The 16,902-nt window shown below is 39.7% G+C and overlaps 1 protein-coding gene across 4 annotated transcripts in view; it reads right to left on the bottom strand.

The window, feature by feature from the left end:
• CRACD (capping protein inhibiting regulator of actin dynamics) overlaps positions 1-16,902 on the bottom strand; it is a 139,484-nt gene that overhangs the window by 82,937 nt on the left and 39,645 nt on the right. Inside the window, exon 1 of one of the 4 annotated variants that reach the window (XM_074822606.1) lies at positions 271-396. The exons of the other annotated variants lie outside the window; for them this stretch is intronic. The gene's annotated coding sequence lies outside the window, so the exon portion shown is untranslated. Of the gene's footprint in view, positions 1-270; positions 397-16,902 lie in introns of those variants that run through there. 4 annotated transcript variants of the gene reach the window in all.

Raw genomic sequence — 16,902 nt, 5'->3', positions numbered from 1 at the left:
ATTCATACAACTGGTAGGTGCCTGAGGGAAAAACAACCAGTAAAAATGTTCAGCTCCCAGTTTTCAACACTGGTAGAGGTAGGAGTGGAGACTTCTCCTAGATCTCCTTACACAGTTATTTTCAGCCATGCCTTGCAACACAGTCTCTTGCAGAGCGCAAACTCAAGTAGGGAAATTAAGAGGAGGAAAAAAAAAAAAGATCAAAAAACCTGAAAAATATCTGAGCTGACTGTTATCACTATTCCACAAGTCCGTACTTCTGAATAATACCTGCAAGTGCATGTAACAATCTAGAAAGATGTAAAAGGTGTGAAGAAGACAAAGCCAGGCTCTTCTCAGTAACACCAACTGACAGGACAAGGGGCAATGGGCAGAAACTGAAACACAGGAGGTTCCCTTTGAACATCAGGAAATACATTTTTATTGTGAGGGTGACCGAGCACTGGCACAGGTTGCTCAGGGAGGTTGTGGAGTCTCCATCCTTGGAAATATTCAAAATCCAACTGGACAGAGTCCTGGGCAACCTGCTCTAGGTGGTTCTGCTGAGCAGAAGGGTTGGATCAGGTGACCTCCAGAGCTGCCTTCCAACTTCAGCCAGTCTGTGATTCTGTGAAAAAAGAAGAGAAGAAACCAGGAAAGTAGTTTCTATGTGTAGGAAACAAAAATAGGAAAACATTCCTATTTTTTTTAAAGTACAACCCTATTTATTACAAGCCAAACAATGACATGAATAAATAGGATAAAATTGGATTAACCTCAACAGACCTGCAGAACAATTGCTGTTGACACTGTCATTTTCCTGGGTCAGGCTGACACCATTTAGAAGTCATCTCTCCAGTCAAGGTTGTGTAGATAAAATTCAACTGCATGCAAAAGACTGAGTAAGAAGGAAGCTTTGATCTCCCAAACTGAAAGGCAGGAACAGTCTTCTCAGAAGACCCTGCCAGGTCTTAATATGAAAAACTAGATTTTGCAAGGAAACCATATCCCCCTGCACACACATGGCAGCTGTGTGCCCTCCTCAACTCTGCACTCCCTCACTTCCCTCCAGCGCACCCAGGGGCAGTGAAGGTTAATTATACTTGCACAGACGAGCAGCAAAGCTGCATCTGAAGACACTGGGGGACATACAGATGGGTAAATGAGACTCTTTGACCTGCCCGATATTACTGCTGATGAGATATGGAAAAGGGAGAAAGCACTTGGGGTTAGGGGAGCTAGATGGCATTGCAGTGAGAAAATGGGTGTATTTTTGCAATGCACTAACACACTGCAGTGCTGCAGCATAGCCAGTACATGCTGTGGTTTACCTTCACTGATGTTGAACAGCAACTAAATCAAAATAAAACTGTAGTTTTCCCTATGTTGTAGGGTGTTAGAGAGAACTTCTCTATCAGATTATCTGATCCAGCTCTCCAATTGTGCTTGGCTAACCTCAACCTGCCCTAGCCACAGGGAGCTTGCTCAAGTGTGAATCAAAGTACACTTTTGCAGTGCTTAGTTATACTTTACACTGGCAGAATTTTAGTGTAAAGTGGCAAGGAACAAATGAGAACCCAACCTCTCCCTGGGCTTAGGCTCCTGTTCCACACAGTTTATATGGAACACTGCCTTCAGAAGAGGTAGGCTTTTTTTTCCTTTTAAAACAATGTATCATGTTCTTTCTGAAGGACCACAAACATCTTCAATTAGAATTGGTTCTAATACACTCTGAAAGAGAAAAATGTGAAATATTACCGTTTCTTCATTTCACTGCCAAGATCTATGTTTTTGCTTCTCTGTTTATTGTGCCAATTATAACCTCTAATGCCTAGAAAAAAATATGTTACTGCTTCCCTTGCAGTACCTTAAATGATAAGGCAGGTCATCAACTGCTGCAAGATTCTTTTATGATGGTAAAAATCCTCCAGTTATTTTCTGTCCATTTAAAGTGCAATTTAAAACACTGTTCTACGGTTACAAGTGTCATTCCTGACTATATACCCACGCTATTTCCAAACACAGCTAGAAAAATTATTTGCAATATTATGTGACCAGCTTCCATTCCCTTTATTTGATCTAAACTGAATTCTGTGCTACAGGCTGACTTAAATGAGGCTGTAAAGTTGCTTGTGAATTAGGATCCTGCTCTACAAAAGTAAAAGTAAAAAGCCTGTCAAAAGAACTTGAAAGAAAAGGAAAAAAGGAACAGAAAAGCCTGAGAAAGTCCTTGAAGAATGTCATATCACAAATTGCACAGACAGCACAATCATCATGGAGTAATGATGCCTAACCCTAGTGTATATCCGAGAATAGAGGGGAAAGGGAGTTTCTTGTAACTAACTCCTCAGTCTATGGAGAAATCACAATTTGTTTCAGGTACTTGCTCGTGCAGAAATAAATTTGCCCACTGCCTTGGAAGCTGTCTGAAGAAAGGCACTATGTAAACATAAATCTTTAATGAACCAAGTGACCTCATCCTTGGGTAATTAGAGAAGCATAAAAACAACATGCTGCATAGGTAGAAAGTCTTCTAGTCAGCAGTGCCACGCACCAGCAGGCAGCAAACACAAGAGCATCCATCCTGATGCTATAGCAGATTCCTTTTGACAAGCTTTGCGTTTTTATCTCAACCACCACAGGTCATTGGTGGCAAACAGCAGAAGCTTCTGAGGACACATAAGTGCACAGTTCAATAATTAAGAGGGGGATCCCTGTCTCATCTCTTTGTTTCATCCAAGGCTTGCCTGAAGTGAAGCATTTGACAGAAGTAAAATACATTTTGCTACCTTTAAGAACACAAAAATAATCATTGAGTCTAAACTGGTCAGCGATGCAAAGCTGTTAACACAGACCATGATGGTCCAACCTGCGGCTTGCAGCAACATCCTGGGGAAGACGGGGAACAAATGTATGAACAGAAACTGCTAAGTAACCATTCATCTCCTCCAGCCTCACAGAGTGACAGGAACTACCCACACACACAATGCAGTGGGAGAAGGCCAGCTTTTTTTTGTCCTTGCTTTTCAGCCCTGCTCCCTCCTTTCAACATCTATGGCTGCAGCTGCTCCAGCCCATTCACATGGTGGTAGCATGGAAGACACAGGAGGCAAAGGCTGCCAGGAAAGCCAGGAGAGAGGGCAGCTGCTGGCACAAAGTCAGGCAAGGAAATTGCTTCTTGCATAGGGGTGAAGCTGCTCCTACCTGAAATAAGGAGTGATCACAGGTCCAAAGTACCCAGATTCAGGTCCTGTGAGTTCAAGGTGGTGGCGTTTGACAGATTTTTGCAGTCCCTAGTACAAAAAATTCAGTTACTCCAAATTGTCCTGATAATTACAAGTTTCTCAATGGCATCATGAGGGCTGCAGTTCTTTAAAGGGAATTTAAATGAGACAGGATGGTGACTTCGCAAGACCTTCCAATGAGGTTGTTCAATGCACAAGATCACCACTGAGGGCAAACAAACAAAGGGAAAGATTTCTGTGAAAAAAAAAAAAGAAAGTGGAGGTTTGTCTGACTGGCTCCTCTGGCAGAGCAGGAGATGCTGTCTCTGGTGAAGTTAGTCAAATGAGCCAATGGTTTGCTGGATGACTCTTTGGGGCCAGCAGCTCTGTGATTGGCATGCTTTTTTTATTTTTTTTCTTCTGTATAGAGAAAAGTGACAGAGGGAGCACTTCACTGGCAGTCTTCATCCTGCAAACACAGGGAGGAAACTCAGCTGAGTGTCATGCCAGCTGCATGCAATGATTTTAGCTGGCAACTGGTCTAAGCTGCCTTTGCTGTACGTGAAAGAACTTGTTTTCCAACTAACTATACAAGCAATGTAAACATTGTCCAGGTTGTTCCAGATAGTTTTTCAGCCTCTTCTAATATGACAATTTGACCCTGAAACTGTGGTCGATGGTTACTGGCAGCCCAGTATCTTCATCCTGATACAGGATCCAGGTGTTTTTGCTTGCTGTCACGTGATTCACATCTACCTCTCTCATACTGTTGTATCCTTGCTTAGGTATTAGCAAATGGCACAAAACGGTTTGTGCTTTTCCCCTCTTGTACTTCTGTTATCTGGAAATTAAGAAGTGGGATTGCACAGAGACTTGGCACTCTTTCCCTGCAAGATACCTATATGCAAAAAGCTACATTGTCCGGACAAGATTAATATTACTTAGTGATAATCAATAGTTCCATCCCTGAAGAGTTTGTAACCACCTAAATTTTCTCTCTCACATATAAAAAGAGAGAAGGCAGAAAATGGAGTGGTGAGGGACAATAGTTTCCCTAATTGCTTCTAGTTATCCTAAGGATATAAAATATGTGGTGTGCAAACCTCAAGAGATAGGAAGGGATGAGGGAAGGAAATAATTTGCTGTATGAAGATACAACAGTCTTCTATTAAATACAAGGATATATTGTTTCTTGCTTAGGACTTTCAATGTTTGTTGTGTTTATTTAATAAAGCGCCACATGTAGTGAAAGAAATCACATGGGTGTTTATAAAAAAACATTCTGTAAATCTGTAATAAAAAGTCTCAAAGGAAGTAAGCAAAATCACTTAAAAGGACTTGAGAGCATTAATTGTGTTAAAGCTCTTATTTGTGCATATCATGACTCTCTAGTTTACCCTCTTCTTGAAATGACCCACACTGAGCACCATGGAATAATTTTTCTTCAATTCCATGACACTTCCTTGAAAAAAATATATAACTTCTCCAGAAAGTACATTAATGTCTGTCCATTTGACAGGTAGAACTGCCCCTTAGCAGCAAAGTTCCGAAGCCTTTTACCAGTGGTGATATGTAATACCCAATGTAAAATATACATGTGCTTAAAAATATATATATACACCCACTCAGACACACATACACAGTCAGTTTTCAGGTTTTTACAACACATTAAAGAAAGCTTCAAAATTCAAAGAATTTTTACTTGCCTTTCACAACTTGATCTAACCTGAAAATAAATACAAAGTCCTCAGCACTAGCCAGCAGAATTAAATAAATCAGTTAACAGGGCAAGAGACCCTTTACACAGCTAAAAACTAATTAATACCTATTTAAATATCAAAGGATGACTTAAAAGCAATACCAGCTCTGTCAGAAATTGTCTTGTTTCCCCCTTCATCTAAGTAGGGGACATTTTTTGGAACATACTTGAAAAATGCCAATTTGGCATTTGTGGTTTTGTTGAATTAAATAACGAATAAACAAAAAATAATTTTAAAAGCTTCTTCTACCTCCCCCCAAAACTGTAAGGCCTTCCTGCTAGGTCTTTTTTCATCTCAAGGAAATGCACACTGAATTTTATATACTTATTCAAAAAGTCATCTTTTGCTAATTGTAGTAGGCTACAACTCCAGTTCCTAGAAAAGATGAATGTGCTCTGCTTATTATTCAGTGTCATGCTTTTTCTTCACTCAAATAGCTCTATCTCCCAGCAAAGTGAAGCAACAGATGAGTACCTTTACTGTGTTTATTTTTCAAATCGGAAAATGCATCTTATGCAGAAGTTATTCTTACAAAAAGAAATATATATTAGATGTAAAAGCCTCTTTAAAAAACAACTAATTGTAAAATGAATTATTTTAATAGGAATTTATTAATAGAATCTATATGAGCATTTAATGGATTCTTATCAGATGCTTTTTCTAATCATAAATTATCACAAAAAATCTTCTGGATGCAGTTTGTTGTGAACACAACACATTCTATCAAGTCAGTGACATTTTAAAGGAGTTTAGATACCCCTCTTCAGGTATGGCTGGTTGTGCAACCCATCACCACCTCCAGTGTGACAGACAGAAAATATATGTAGAGTGAAAGAAACGTAACTGTGAAAGTACACCATAGCAACAGCAGTACATGTTTGTCTTTGCTTTTTGCATTTTGGTACACTCAATAAGTTTTCAACCCAGCAGATATTTTCAGTCACCTGGAAACCTTCATGTTTTCTCTCTCCATGTGAAAAGAAGTATGGATTAGAAAGTCTTCCTATTGCTCTAATTATATGGTTTCCATGTTTTTTTGGATAGGCATTAAGTCTTTTTGTAAGTTTGAGAAGCATCCAGCATGTTTTTGGAACTGCTGCTATATCAGCAATAAGAAGTTGTGACAATCTTCATATCAATGCTGTATTTCTCGTACTTCTCCGCAACAACCTTAGAACAGCATCTTTCCCAACGCAATAGCTGAAGGTAAGTATGTCAACTGTCAATATCAGAAACACTTAAATCCGCTCGCTTTCTCTCAGTGAGAAAGTGCCTAGAGCAGGAAAATGGGCAGAAATTTGAAAGAAAATCCATTCAAGTATCATGCCCTGAAGGGAGATGAAAGGAGATGAGAACAAAGACTGTTGTGATATGTCCATGGACACTTATGCCCTACCTGGCATTTCCAGCAACACAACAAACTGAGATCACAGCTTCTCTGGAAGAGCAGGTTCTCCTGTGAGAGCTCAGAGACCTCAGTCAAACCTAGCATCAGCTCAGCCACAGGCACCACTGTTACAGACCCAGGTCACATCTTGCAGAATGTGATGTGTAACACCAAGCAGGATGCTTTTTGAAGAATTGGGCCCTCATTTATTTGTTGTATCAGGATGCTTTCTGTGTAATTAAGCAGCAAGATAAACTTGTGCCAAACAACCAAAATCTTGAGAGTTTTGAAATATTTATTGGATGTCTGTTTGTGTATCGGATGAGTCTAGGAAGAAAGGGTTGGGAGGAAAGTGGTTTAGCTTTTCCTTCCTTCTCACCACCCAACTATTTTTAATTGACAATAAATTAAATTAATTTCTCCCAAGTCAAGACTGCATTGCCTGTGACAGTAATTGGTAAGGGATCTCCTCTCCCATAAGGGGTTTTTTCCACCTTATTTTGTCCCCCTGTTCTGTTGAGGAGGGGGAATGAGAGCAGATGGGTGGGCAGCTGGCCGAGGTCAACCCACCAGTTTGTTACTGAACTGCAAAAGGTTCTTCACTCACAAGGAAATATTCCAAGTGTATATTGGTTTTTAGTTGTGTCCTTTTAAACCCAGAGATCCCAACTCTCTGTCGTAAGATTTTCAGTGCACTGATCTAGTATTTGTTTGTATCTTTGTTTTCCCCCTTGTCTGAGAGCAATGCAGGGATTATTCAATGCTATCTTTTCTCTAGGTAACTATAGCAAAATGAAAGTGATATTGGGCAGCAAAAAGGACCCAATTACGAAGCAGTTTGGTATTTGTGATACTGGTACATTGTCACATCAAAAAATAAAAATTGTTGCAATTACTTCCTGCATTATTTCACTTCAGTATTTTAGTATATTGCCCAGTGGTAAATAAATCATTTCTCGGTGGTGCTGAAATGACCAAATGCTTACTATGCTACTGGGAATTAAGAAAGACAGCTGATGCAAGTAGTTAGATTTGAGAGAACTCTATAGGAAATAAAAGGAGTTCAAACAAATGAGCAGGGGAGCAAAACTAAAGAGACCTGAACAACAGCTACAGAAGCTGCATATATATACCAACAACAGGAAACATGGGGGGTCTGCTATGGAAACAAAAGCAGGTGAGCAAATAAGAGTACCAGTGCTGATACCCACTCTAAGTAGATGAATCATTTGGCTAAAATTGGGAATGTTCTTTTCAACATCTATTTTAAAATAAAATGTCTAAGAAGCTTTCACAAGATTTTTGTATTCTCTATTTCAGTTTCCAAGAAGTACCAAAATACTACCAGAAATTTTGGTCCCAGAATATTGCTGCCAGGATCTCAGAACAGAATTCCCCAAAATTTTACACGAAAGCATGGAGTGAATGTTTCCAGCTTGTTCCATCTTTGGTTTAGGTTCAATGAGACTAAATAACCAGTCTAGCACGCATGCCTAAGGCAAATGCAACTTCAAATCTTTGATAAATTGCCCTTGATATTAAAAATAATTATTCCCTACCCTGAAAAGAATGAATGTTGGAAAACACTCAAAATATCATCAAAAGACAGCTTGAGAGGGAGAAAAGTTCATTTGTTTGAAACAAAAAAACGCATCTGAGAACTTCTGAGTTTCAATAGCAACACGGATAGTTTAAAAAAAAGATATGCTGACAAATGAAAAAAAAAAAGGTCTTCCCTAACTGTCACTGCGGCTGTTTTCCACTTAGAAGTAAAAGCCTAAAAATTTGTCCACAGCTGACTGTACACTAAAACAGATAATATTGTTTGTCACAGCAGGAAAAAAAGTCAAACTCTTAGTTTATGTAAGAAGCTCTATGTATCCCTATTGACAAATGCTACAGCCTGTGTCATACTAAAACTAAAGATTATAGAATTGCATCCATCCAGCCTAATTTACTGCATTAATTTTCTTTGGAGTCAAATTACATCACATTAAATCGTGTCACACAGTGTAAAATTGCAATAACATTTCCATGGTTTGGTTTGAATGGAACCAGCAGACTTGCTCTGTGCTAGTCATGGGCAGGAAAGGCATGCTTTGCCTGCTTGGTCTAACTGAAATCACCATGCTTCCCTCTACCCAACATGACAGTAATAATCTTAAATTTTTACCATTCTTCCCTGGCATAATTTTTTCCCCATATTATTAGGGACTTACTGTTCAGTCAGTGATACCAATATTTGTGATTAGCGGGCATAAAAATGACAGATCTAGAAGGCTGAAAGTCATTTTTCACAAAATGGATAGGACACAGGAAGTGGCAGCAGGATCTGCCCTGCACTTAAGACATCTGGGACTTCTCTGCTTATTTTAGCACTTTGTTTCACAGTCTGTAACCCTCCTTCCTTCTGGACACTCTTACGACGAGTGCTGACTCCACACTGTAAAGCAATGATACGCCAACACTTGTCTTCCAAAACCAACAAATCATGCCACACTGCCTGAATATATTATTGTATCAAAAATACTGGGATGCAACTCTTCCAGACAAGTGCCAGTGCATTCCCTGTAGGGTTCTTAAGCTTTTCTCTTGCACTTTAATAGGTAATCTTCTAGAAAATAAGCAACTGGTGAGGGTGCCAGACTCTCTTAAATTTAACAGGTCTTAGAGTAACTTGTATAGAAGCTTAATACATTTCTGTACCGCTCTGTTTCATGCTATTAAATTAATAGATTTCTTCCTAGAAAAGGAGGATACTTCACTGAATTACATTTTGATCAGGAAAACAAGAGATTTCTCAAATATCTTACAAAGGCAAAACTTTCTTGCCAGGTTTCCACTTGTATCTGCAAGAAAGATTCTCTGCTGATTTTATCAGTGAAGTTTCTTCCTACAGAGGTCAAGCATTTATTTTTAGTCAAAGCAAATCATCACTGAATGACCACACTGCTCTAAATTCATCTTTAGTGCTTGATTAAGGTGTTAATTTACTCACAGAGAGTGACCCTGCCATGATTTAAGTATGCCTGTGAACACAGGGATTTATTCATAGAATAAGAAGGTGAAACCCAACAAACGTATGTTGAATCTGGAGCTTGTTAAGACTTCTGATATGAAGAAAAACAGTAAAATGAAATGAGTTCTAGGGACAGACATATTGTCAGGTGGCAAAACCCAACCTCTGCCCTGAGAGTTAGGATTCAATGGCTAGACCTTCAGCCTTGTTTGCTAATTATTGGGACCAAAAAATCCCCTCTGATATGCATAGGGTCTATATGCAAGTTACAAGGCTTTAAGAGTTTTCACTAATAACTTGACCTGAATCAAAAGAGAAGAGGAAGAAAAGCAAAAACGCATGCACTGGTGTTAATGTACTCACAGAGTTAGGCACCAGCTGGCTTGAGCAAGTCCGCTGCAGTAGTCTGGTTTGGAAGTGATATGTGAAAGCATACATTTATGCCTTAATATCGTGAGTGCTCAGTTTTAGCCTTTTGCTGGTTAAAAAAACCCCAAAAAAAAACCTTCCTGTGCTTTCTGAAATTGATATAAAAGAGAAAGCATTCAAAATTTTCTTCACTGTGAGGGTGGTGAGACACTGGAACAGGTTGCCCAGAGAAGCTGTGGCTGCCCCCTCCCTGGAAGTGTTCAAGGCCAGGTTGGACAGGGCTTTGAGCAATCTGGTCTAGTGGAAGGGGTCCCTGCCCATGGCAGGGGGGTTGGAACTAGAAGACGTTTAAGGTCCCTTCCAACCTAAATCATTCTATGACTCTATGAAAATGTTCACATATCCAAGGTATACAGATGTATCATTCAACTGAATGAGAAGTTACTCCCTTAGGCATCTTTAATTTATAAATTGTGTCCTCCTGGTTTTATGGAGTATCTCCTCTTGGAATGAAGTTATTAATGGAGACAGAACTTTGAAGAAGTGCATTAGAAAGCTTCATTGACCCTGGAGACATGTCCCAAGGGATTACACCAATCAAACGCATTAAGGAAGCAGTCAAGTACTCTCCAAATGTAAACTGCATCTTTCCAAAGAATTTAGCTGCAGATTATTTTAGCTCAAGTTCCCTGTGCCAGAAAAGCTTCTTCTCCTTGTCAGAATTAGCTGCCTAATTTTGGAAAGTTCACCACGAAAACAAAGGGAACGTGTGAAACTGCAAAGGAGGTGTTATCACCTCTATTCAACAATAACAGGCTGTGATGGATTCCTTCTTGCCAAATTACTGCAGCTTCACGCAGAAGTTTAATTTGGAAGCAGCTAGTTGGATCCTACAGGCAAGTAGGATTTAGAATTATAAATCCATGAAATGCTGAACAAGTCTCAAATGTCATCAAGCTACAAGGAAATGACTTCTCTTTGCTAAGGCTAGTCTTGTGAGACATTTTTTATTATTTTATCTTGTTAAAATATGTATTACAGATGCCTTTTAGAGTGCAATGAAACACCTCTGAACAAGGCTAGTAATACAAGAGCAAATAGTTGCAACTCCTGAATCTAGGTTGTTAGAATGTAGGTCAATTACTACCTATTTTGACAAATGGTAATTGTTCAATTTTTTCTTTCCTTCAGTGGGTACATTCTCTTCTCTGTCACCAGCTGCTCACTTTGACCCTGGCAGACTTGATGCCTCCCCTCCACTGGAGTATGACCAAACAGGCAGAAAACCTCCAACACAGAGATGGCAACAAACCACTGGGTAGGACGGAGCCCAGAGAAAAAAAACAACACTCAATTTTTAAAAATGCTTTACTGCCTTGCCTCCAAACCAGTTATCATAGTGCTTACAAGGCAAATTAAACAACCCTTATTTAGAGAGACCTTGTTGTTTGTGTTGTTATTTCTTAGCAGATGAGTGAGGCAAAGAAATGAGCCATTCCATGGACACAGCTTAGGGAACACGACAAGGATGTGCAGGTGAAGAGGTGGGTTTGGTGTCTGAAAAGGACAGAAAGGAGCCTTACATATAGGCAGTCAAAACCTCTGTGCAGGAACAGCACTGTCCAGAACTACATCACACCATAAATACTCTAGCAACCTAAGATAGTGCTCTAACATCAAGAGTACTTGTTTTAGAAGTGTTCATTTTCTCCTCATTATTCAGTGTGGCACTCATGTATCACTCACTACACAGAATCTACTCCGGAGAGGATTACTCATTTTTCCAGATTCATTCATTCTGTGTTTGCTTGCCTGCAGAGCTGTCCTCACAAAAAAAATTACTTCTTGAAGAGTTAACATGAGAATAACTTTTTAACTATGGCCTTGGTAATAAAACACCATTAAAAATATTTTGTATAGTGACTACAGTCTGAAAAAGAGAAGGGAAGTCTGGAAGGTGTAGGAAGCACATTTGAAGGCCAGAGAATAAAGCAATATTGGGAGAAAGCTCTGCTGAGGCCTCTCTGGTGCAGTGTAGCCCACGCACAGCTCCACTCACACATCATGAGAGATTGAGGAAGCAACTGTGGATGTTCTCTCTGGCAAATATCACAAGCACTATCTAGTAAATCCTAACTTAATGTGCACAAACTTGTCATCTCCAGATTTGGAAAGGGAATGAGCCTCTTGCTAGGTTTTTTGTGAGGGCAGTAGAAAGAGGCACAACATCACATCAGGCATCTTACCACATTTGAAATCCTGACTCTAGAGCATTACGGTTTCCAGTTTTTCAGCTTAAATTATAAAGCATTTAAAAAAAGGAGAAACCTCCTCCCTGCTACCCAGATTTAATTCCCCAAAGGTAAGAAGTCAATTTCTTCTGAAACATTTCAAAATAATGCTCAGGACTGAACAGGTTGGATGGAAAATGTCAACCAGGGCAAGAAAAGTTGTATGAAACTTTCTTGTCATGACAGTTTGCAAAATTAACTGCATACCTGTCAGGACAGCAACAGCCAGAATATCCCGGACTTCCAGGACGAAAAGAAACCTGTTTTAGACTTGTACCTAAGTGTTCAGCCATGGTTTGGTTATATTAACCAAGTTCTGCAGTGATCCCTCTCGATTTTGAAATGAAGAAGAGCTAACGTTAGGATAGGCTTTTATTTTGTATGTTTTTTGAAAAAAACTCCAATTTAGATCTATATTTCAGTTTACAAGACCCTAGGAGACGGGTGGGAAGGGAAGGTCAAAGGGAAGGAAGAGGACACTAGAGGTAAGAATTTCTGTATCTGCCCTTATTAGAGGAACTTTTCTCTGCTTTCTGAGCAAAATATTTTCCAAAACATTTACTGTTGCTAAAATACTTACCACTCAACTATTTTCCTAAATGCTTTAAGTTTGACTTATTTTCAGTTCTAAGTAAGAGTAATTACATTTTTCATAGCAAACATTTCCACTGCCTTCAGCTCCAGAGGTTACAAGCTCACCGTGGCAGGCAGGAGATATTATCAAAGTTCCTTATTTAGGCCAGTAGCAAGCTACTTCTGTCATCTCATCCTGAATTAAGTTTACCTATCATGATAGTGGTGACTGGCAACAGGGATTTCTGCTTGGAGAGCTAATGTACTCACAATGGTAAGGATTTAGCACAAGCACATTCATCTTCATTACTAGAAACATAATAGGAACCGCGGCACTTAAAGACAATATGTAAGGGTATTTAACAAGAATAGCTCCCAAGTGCAATAAATACTTCATGCTCACATGAGCTGCATGCTTACAAATCAGATGCGGCCCACTGAACCATCTGCTTTCACAACAGCTTCCAGTCTGTCTTTCTCACTGCAGTGCAGTGTGGGTTGTGTCGCTCCCCAAAAGGATTTGGGCTGAGCTAGATCAGGTAAAGAGAGCCCTTAGTGGCTGGTACATTTAAAGCCATTTCTAAACTGTGTGTCAAATACTTGTCAAATTACTGTGTCCTGTAATTGAAATTACAGCAGTGGAAGAGATACCAGGTAAACGGTTAGAGTAGTATTTGTAGGTTCCTCTAAAGCTTTCCTCTAATGAGAAATTCAGTTCTTCCTGCAAATGACAAATTGTCCTCCTATCTTTATTCCTGACAGGATCTTGCACAGCTCAAACAAGAACAGGGCTTTTATTCTATCACCTCTGAAATAACACTGCAGGAAATGTGACACAGAAACATCTTTGTGCTGAGCTGACTCGTGTGCTGCGTCAGATGTAGGGAGCATCCAGCTGCCTTCAGCTTCTGTGGAGCCTAGTAGAGGGCTAAAGAAATGTCATGACACTACAAGGCACTTGCATGCTTTTCCTAAGAGGGTCATGGCCAAGAATTGTCCCCAAAACCCACGCTGTGACACTGGCAACTGCTGCAAAAGGCTGTTTAGAAGGTGATGTGTGGCAACTGGGGCATAGACTCTCCATTGCAGCGGAGAAGGAAAATCCTTTATTATTATAATGGCACATACTTATGCTCTTGCTACCTTAGCTCTCTACTTCATAGTTAGCAAATCAGCTACTAGACAGTCATCAGCCCTTTCTCCCCAAAACAGTTCCATACTTTCTCCAAGCTGACTTATCTTTTTTCCACGGCCTGCTTCTCCAAACCTTGCTGCTTCTCCAGGCCAGCACAGAGCAGAGCTAGCGCTTCTCCTAGCCAGCACAGGACAGAGCTCCTGCTTGGCTCGCCAAGCAGAGGTCTCTCAAGCAGAGCTCTCCACCTTCACCAAGCTCCCCAAACTGAGCTCTCTGGCTGAGCTGACCAGCCAATGTCGATTTGGCTCTTAAGTATTGAATCTCCCACAGCTGCGCAGGGCTGACAGGCCAATGCTGACTTGCCTCTTAATCATTTACCAGTAACACATAATTTGACTCTTAACATACTGAATCTCCCACAGCTGTGCAGGGCTGACACTCCCACAGTGATGAGATCACCTGGAAAGTTATCTGTGAGAACAGAGACTAACCTTACACACCTCTGAGCAGCTCTGCCGGATGAGAGGTTCATCACTCTGATATAACACTGCTAGTATGAGATGCTGAGTGGTAATAGCAGGATACCAAGAACCTGAGAGGACCAGGGTGTGTATCGTGACAGAGGCAGGAAGGCAGGACAACAGTCACAGTAGTGCAAAAAGCAAAGCATTGGGATAAAAGTCTTCTAGTTCCCAATATTCAGTTAAGTATTATGGGAACTTAGGCACTGTCCCAAAACTTCCTTGAGGTTTGTCTCAGGTGAGCTTATCTAAACATCTAAAATATCTAAATAATATCTAAAATACCACAAATAACTGTTCAAACCTAATTACAACTTAATTACAAGCTAGATACTGGCTTCCACTAGATGCTGAGCTACCTTGTAGTAAAGTTGCTGGACTTCTGACTAGTATAGACTTCAACCTGCTATTTTTCCTCTCTTAATGCTCCAGACACCCTCTGGTGTCTCAAGGATCTGTTATCAAGACAGAATTAGACCAACAAACCTTTGACCCTTTAACATTAAATATTAAAAGGGTACTAGAATGTCACCTTAGATGCCTTCAGTGCTATAAATAGATTAATAATTATTTTGTGCAATATAGCCTAGACATTTCAGCAATATATGTTTCTAGAGGCATCTACATTTTCTTCTGCATATTAACTCTCACTGAAGATTCAGTATGTCCTCCTAGGTGAAATCAAATCCCTTATATGAGTCAGCAAGCAGCAATTCTACCAGAGAATCATACAAATAAAACCAGAACAGGTACCATTAAAGGCTCCATTACACTGCATAAAAGAGAAAACAGTATTTTTCATCTAGGTGCTGTATTTTGGATTACATCTGTGCTACAAAGTTTGCTAGTTCTAAGAAAAAAGAAAAACATCTATTTCTCTAGACTGTAAAACTATACAGCTAAAGCCTTGCCTCGCTGTAGTATTGCCATTAATTTTGTAGAAGGAGAGGGACAAAAACCATATTTCCCAATAGTTCCATCCAGTATTTTCCAACCACCTACATACAGTTTGATGTTAGGAAAATAAATGCAAAAGATCTGTTACTCTCAAAGAGGACTCTTAACTACCCCAGTGGCTAGCAACCAGAAAACAGGTAATTTGAAGATTAGGAAAATAAGATTTCAAAATGGGAAGGTCTTTTCAGAATACTGAACAGGTTTTAAACACTTGCCCAAAAGATATCAAAAGCAACTTTACACACAGATCTCCACATCTTATAATGATGATCAGAATTTTTGCTTTTTGGCAAACCACTAATTTGGTTGACTCGTTAGATTTGAAAACTAGCACACTACCTTCTGCCAACAGTAAGAAGAATAATACATTTTAGGTGACATAATTTTTTTTTTATACATTATACTGCTTCTATACCAACACCTAGCAAATATCTTCATCTTGAGTCACTTATTAATGTCTTCTTTTTTAAGATAGAACAGTGCTCCCCAACAGTGGTGCCTCAGTAATAGCCTTCTGATGGTATCTGTGGCCAAAGTAAGTTGTCAACAGCACGTAAAGGAATGTAAAGCATGTTTAGCAATACTGGGCTGCTTTGCTCACAAGCCAGTGAACCACAGAGCCTTTTTATGCCTGTGTTAGCACTTCAGACTTTTCAACGAAACAGCTGTTGTTTGACAGTATTACCAATTTCCCCCTGCACAAACAATTTGAAAAGTGAAATGCCCCAAACTGTCCTGATTACATGGCTCATCACAGTGTGCTGGACACAGGGACATATTATTTAGCATTCAATGACTGTACCTTAAAATACTCTATAGCAGCTCTATAATTTTCTAAAATTCTTAAAAAAAATTTCAATAGCATTTCTTCATATAACTGCATGTAACTCTGATGTAACAAATCTGTGGTTTTCTACATAAAGCTATCTAGTATATTGTTGAGAGAAAACAAGTCAGCCTTTTCTGAGCTACCCCAAGCCTTTTGAGGTTTGAGGGCTTGCTATACCACAGTTGGGCAAACAGCAATAGAGGAACCCTACATTAAAATTTAGAAAAAAACTTAAGTAATTTTTCAAGCAGAGAGATGACTATGCAAGAGGTCTATTTGTTTTTCATGCATCCAATTCCATTCTCCTTTGCCCTCTTAGATTTTGCACGTTCCCGGTCATATATGTTAAGTCTCTGAGCAGACGAAGCTGAACCCATGTCTGGTACAATGAACAACCCTTTAAAACAATAATGTATTTTCATTTAATCTTGAGATTCCAAATAGTGTGAGGATAGAATACCTTAAGTATTTCTACTGGCTAAACGAATGAACTCCAGGAAATTCTCAGCTATTCAGCTACATCTATTACAGGCATAGGTCGAGCACCCCAAGCTGGGGAGCCTTGAGAGTCTGGGATTTGCTGATCAGAAGAATTAAAGACTGTGATCCAGAAACTGGGGGTGAACTAAAACCTTGGATCAAACTTTACCTCTCTTAAATGGGCCCCCGCCAGCTGAGAGAGTTTCATTTGCTAATCTGTGTTGAAACAGCCATTGACAGGGCACCTTCACAAGTGGCAGACACTATATTTTAAAAGAGAACGAAGGAAGAAACAAATGCCAGAGCAACAGATTCCTAGCTGAGTGGGTGGCAGCACACAAGCAGCACAAGCCTCTGCTTTGGAAGAGAACAGAGTGA

This window comes from Strix aluco, chromosome 4 (genome assembly GCF_031877795.1).
Source record: "Strix aluco isolate bStrAlu1 chromosome 4, bStrAlu1.hap1, whole genome shotgun sequence".
Classification (NCBI taxonomy): Eukaryota; Metazoa; Chordata; class Aves; order Strigiformes; family Strigidae; genus Strix; species Strix aluco.
This window is presented reverse-complemented; position numbering and strand designations above follow the sequence as displayed.